Here is a 6,000-nt window from a genome sequence, read left to right as displayed (position 1 = left end):
ATTCTTTACAGTCTGAGCCACCAGGGAAATAACTTTCCCAGCAAAAGGAAAGGAGTAGGATTGTGAAAGACAAACAGTCACTTTAGTTGAAACCAGAATACTTAAATATAGCAGGTGGCAGAAGGACGACCAAAAAATATGGATAGTAAGATTAGAGTGGAGAGAGGAGAAACTCAGGTCACACTCTGATAAGAAAGATGCTTTGTCAACAGCATCAAAAAACACAAGACTCAAATGGCGGTATAGTATTGGCTCTATGAGTCACTCCTGGTAAAGAAGTATCTGGAAAGTTAGAGATCTCTTATCCAAGGCTAAGAGCATGGAAGGCTTGAGCTATGGTCACCTGGTGTAACATAACAGATAACACAGCAAGAAGAACTTCTGGGTGAGAATAGAGTAGATCAGCTGGAAATTTTAAAAGGAAAATGGAAATAAAGGGAGAGGAAAAAAGGTGGGGGGCAAACCTGCTGATGACATAGTCATTTCATTCAGTGACCACATGCCCAAAAGGAGAACCTGTCCCAATACTATCCATTTCACTTTATCTTCAATGTTTAAATATCTTAGTGTTTAAAGATATAAAATTGTGACTGTAATTATAGCACATATATATTTTTATCTTTACATATTTTGTATATGTACATTGTCCATTTCCCATGCATGCTATATGTGTCTGTATATATATGCACAATTGCACTCATTTGTGTGCTAACAAGGTCATGCTCAAAATCTTCCAAGCTAGGCTTGAACAGTACATAAACCAAAAATTCCAGATGTTCAACCTGGATATAGAAAAGGCAGAGGAACCAGACATCAAATTGCCAACATCTGCTGGATCATCGAAAAAGCAAGAGGATTCCAGAAAAACATCTACTTCAACTTCATTGACTATACTAAAGCCTTTGATTGTGTGGATCACAACAAACTGTGAAAAAATCTTAAAGAGATGGGAATACCAGACCAACTTAACTGCCTCCTGAGAAACCTGTATGCAGGTCAAGAAGCAACAGTTATAATCGGACATAGAACAACAGACTGGTTCCAAATTGGGAAAGGAGTAAGTCAAGGGTGTATATTGTCACCCTGCTTACTTAACTTATATACAGAGTACATCATGCGAAATGCAGAACTGGATGAAGCACAAGCTTACACAAGACTGCTGGGAGAAATATCAACAACCTCAGATAGGCAGATGATATCACCTTTATGGCAGAAAGCAAAGAGGAACTAAAGAACCTCTTGATGAAGGTGAAAGAGGAGAGTGAAAAAGCTGGCTTAAGACTCAACATTTAAAAAATTAATGTCATCGTAATAAACTAGAATAATATGCATGTCAGATTTTCCTCAGGGTTTTAAAAACTTCAGTGTATGTACTTCTCCTGCTTTAGAAAATCCTTGCTTTGCCATTCTTCAGATGAGTTCAGTGGAGTCTCTCAGTCATGTCTGACTCTGCGACCAAATGGACGACAGCAAACCAGGCTTCCCTGTCCACCACCAACTCCCGGAGCCTACTCAAACTCATGTCTGTCTCATCAGTGATGCCATCCAACCATCTCATCCTCTGTTGTCCCCTTCTCCTCCCACCTTCAATCTTTCCCAGCACCAGAGTCTTTTCCAAGGAGTCAATATTTTGCATCAGGTGGGCAAAGAATTGGAGTTTCAGCTTCAGTATCAGTCCTTCCAATGAATATTCAGGACTGATTTCCTTTAGGATTGACTGCTTTGATTTCCTTGAAGTCCAAGTGGCTCTCAAGAGTCTTCTCCAACACCACAGTTCAAAAGTATTAATTCTTCAGCGCTCAGCTTTCTTTATAGACCAATTCTCACATCGATGTGATGACTGGAAAAACAATAGCTTTGACTAGACAGATATCTGTTGGTAAAGTAATATCTCTGCTTTTTAATATGCTATCTAGGTTGGCCATAACTTTTCTTCAAAGGAGCAAGTATCTTTTAATTTTATGGCTGCAGTCACCATCAGCAGTGATTTTGGAGCCCAAAAAATAGTCTATCGCTATTTCCATTGTTTCCCCATCTATTTGCCATGAATTGATGGGACCAGATGCCATGATCTTAGTTTTTGGAATTTGAGTTTTAAGACAATTTTTTCACTCTCTTCTTTCACTTTCATAAAGAGGTTCTTTATTTCCTCTTCATTTTCTGCCGAAGGGTGGTGTAATCTGCATATCTGAGGTTATTGATATTTCTCCCAGCGATCTTGATTCCAGCTTGTGCTTCATCCAGCCCAGCATGATGTAGTCTGCATATAAGTTAAATAAGCAGGGTGACAATATACAGCTTTGATGTACTCCTTTTCCTGTTTGGAACCAGTCTGTTTTTCCATGTCCAGTTCTAACTGTTGCTTCTTGACCTCCATACAGGTTTCTCAGGAGGCAGGTCACGTGATCTGGTATTCCCATCTCTTTAAGAATTTTCCACAGTTCGTTGTGATCCACACAGTCAAAGGCTTTGGCATAGTCAATAAAGCAGAAGTAGATTTTTTTTTTCTGGAACTCTCTTGCTTTTTCGATGATCCAGCGGATGTTGGCAATTTGATCTCTGGTTTCTCAGCCTTTTCTAAATCCAGCTTGAACATCTGGAAATTCATCATTCATGTACCATTGAATTCTGGCTTGGAGAATTTTGAGCATTACTTTGCTAGTGTGTGAGATGAGTGCAATTGTGCAGCAGTTTGAGCATTCTTTGGCATTGCATTTCTTTGGGATTGGAATGAAAACTGAGCTTTTCCAGTCCTATGGCCCCTGCTGAGTTTTCCAGATTTGCTGGCATATTGAGTGAAGCACTTTAACAACTTCATCTTTTAGGATTTGAAATAGCTCAACTGGAATTCCATCACCTCCCCTAGCTTTGTTCATAGTGATGCTTCCTAAACCCACTTTACTTCGCATTCCAGGATGTCTGTGTCTAGGTGAGTGATCCCAACTTCGTGATCATCTGGGTCATGAAGATCTTTTTTGTATAGTTCTTCTGTGCATAGTTGCCACCTCTTTTGAATATCTTCTGCTTCTGTTAGGCCCATACCATTTCTATCCTTTATTGAACCCATCTTTGCATGAAATGTTCCCTTGGTATCTCTAATTTTCTTGAGATCTGTTGTCTTCCCCATCCTATTCTTTTCCTCTATTTCCTCTTCACTGAGGAAGTCTTTCTTATCGCTCCTTGAATTCTTTGGAACTCTGCATTCAAATGGGTATATCTCTCCTTTCCTCCTTTGCCTTTGCTTCTGTTCTTTTCTTAACTTTTTGTAAGCCATCCTCAGACAACCATTTTGCCTTTTTGCATTTCTTTTTTGGGGGAGTGGTCTTGATCACTGTCTCCTGTACAATGTCATGAACCTCCATCCATAGTTCTTCAGGCACTCTGACTATCAGATCTAAACCCTTGAATCTATTTGTCACTTTTACTGTATAATCATAAGGGACTTAATTTAGATCATACCTGAATTGTCTAATGGTTTCCCCTACTTTCTTCAATTTATGTCTGAATTTGGCAATAAAGAGTTCATGATCTGAGCCGCAGTCAGCTCCCTGTCTTGTTTTTGACTGACTGTATAGAGCTGCTCAATCTTTGGCTGCAAAGAATATAATTAATCTGATTTCAGTATTGACCATCTGGTGATGTCCAGATGTGGTTTTCTCTTGTTTTGTTAGAAGAGGATGTTTGCTATGACTAGTGTTTTCCCTTGGCAAAACTCTGTTAGCCTTTGACATGCTTCGTTTTGTACCCCAAGGCCACATTTGCCTGTTACTCCGGTAGTTCTTAACTTCCTACTTTTGCATTCCAGTCCTCTATAATGAAAATGACACCTTTTGGGGGTGTTAGTTCCAGAAGGTCTTGTAGGTCTTCATAGAACCATTCAACTTAAGCTTCTTCAGCCTTACTGGTCAGGGCATAGAGTTGGATTAGTGTAATATTGAATGGTTTGCCTTGGAAATGAACAGAGATCATTCTGTCATTTTTGAGATTGCATCCAAGTACTGCATTTCAGATTCTTTTGTTGACTATGATAGGTACTCCATTTCTTCTAAGAGATTCTTGCCCACGGTAGTAGCTATAATGGTCATCTGAATTAAATTCACCCATTCCAGCCCATTTTAGTTCACTGATTCCTAAAATGTCAATGTTCACTCTTGCCATCTCCTGTTTGACCAATTCCAATTTGCCTTGATTCAAGGACCTAACATTCCAGGTTCCTATGCAATATTACTCTTTACAGCTTCAGACTATACTCCCATCACCAGTCACATCCATAACTGGGTGTTGCTTTTGCTTTGGCTCCATCTCTTCATTCTGTCTGGAATTATTTCTCCACTGATCTCCAGTAGCATATTAGGCACCTACCAGGCAGTTCATCTTTCAGTGTGATACCTTTTTGCTTTTTCATAATGTTTATGGAATTCTCAAGGCAAGAATACTGAAGTGGTTTGCCATTGTCTTCTCCAGTGGACCACGTTTTGTCAGAATTCTCCACCATGACCCATCCATCTTGGGTGGCCCCTACATGGCATGACTCATAGTTACACTGAGCTAGACAAGGCTGTGGTCCATGTGATCAGCTTGGTTAGTTTTCTGTGGTTGTGGTTTTCATTATGTCTACCCTCTGATGGATAAGGATAAGAAGCTTATGGATGCTTCCTGATGGGATAGACTGACTAAGGGGGAAACTGAGTCTTGTTCTGGTGGGCGGAGACATGTTCAGTAAATCTTTAATCCAAGTTTCTGTTGATGGGTGGTGCTGTCAAACTACGGAGGAGGTAATTAAGATAATGGCGACCTCCTTAAAAAGGCCCCATGCTTCACTCAGTGCCCCTGACTCCTGGACACTTATGGGCAAGTCTGGGTCAGTGTCTTGTGGGGTCTCTGCTTCTTTCTTCTGGGTTCTGGTACACACAGGGCTTTGTTTGTACCTTCCAAGAGTGTGTTTCTCCAGTCCTGTTTAAGTTCTGGTGGTTCCATGATGAAGTTAATGGCGACCTCCTCCAAGAGAGTTTATGCCATACCCAGGTCTGTGGCACCCAGAGCCCCTGTGGCAGGCAACTGCTGACCAGTACCTCCACAGGGGACACTCAGACACAGTTCTGGCTCAGTGTCTGTGGGTTGGGCATGCGTTTTGTGCCCTTCCCAGGTCTGAGCAGTGCAGGCGACCAAGGTGCTTGGCAAGCGCACTGTCCCAAGTGGGCCGTGCCTCTTGGAAGATGTCAGCCTTCCAGGCCTCAGGAAGATGTGGTTAGCAGCTGGGAGCCTGCTCACAATTTGGTGGAAGATGCCTTATCCGGGGCTAAGTAAGCCCCTTGCCTTCCGGCTCTGGCTTTCGCAATCAGGCCTCTGGGCAGGGAGTGGCTGGTATGCAGAGGGCTAGCTCTCCTTTGATATTTGTTCATTGCTTTGTTCTGTGAGTGGGCCAGGCTGCGAGTTAAGTTGTTAGGTTTGAGCCTTTCATGGGAAAGTTCTCTTCTCCGCAGTTGCGGTTAGGCATGTATTCTGTGTTGTTGCTGTTTCCTCCCAGTTATGTTGCCTTCTGAGATTCTAAAACTCCCCACAGACCCTCCTGTGAGAGGGTTTCCTACTGTGTGGAAACTTCCCCTCCTTCATGACTTCCTCACCATGACAGGTCTCCATTCCTAACTCTTTTGTCTCTCTTTTTGTCTTTTCATTTTGTCCTGCCTCCTTTCGAAGAGAATGGGCTGCCTTTCTGAGTGCCAGGTGTCCTCTGACAGTGTTCAGAAGTTGTTTTGTGGAAGTGGCTCAACATTCAAATAATCTTTTGATGAATTTGTGGGGGAGAAAGTTGTCTCCCCGTCCTATTCCTCCATCATCTTGCCATTCTTACTAAGAGAATTATGACTGTCTTTGACATACGTTAGGGTTGAAAAACATTGAAAACTAATCTTGGTTCAATGTGAAGTTTTTGAGTCGATTGGGAAATCATTTTCAGGAAGGTAGCCTTTGGGAGAACAGATACAATCAGATCATGCAATT

This window comes from Muntiacus reevesi, chromosome 4 (genome assembly GCF_963930625.1).
Source record: "Muntiacus reevesi chromosome 4, mMunRee1.1, whole genome shotgun sequence".
NCBI classification, from domain to species: Eukaryota; Metazoa; Chordata; class Mammalia; order Artiodactyla; family Cervidae; genus Muntiacus; species Muntiacus reevesi.
The sequence above is the reverse complement of the archived record's forward strand: the minus strand, read 5'-3'. Positions refer to the sequence as shown.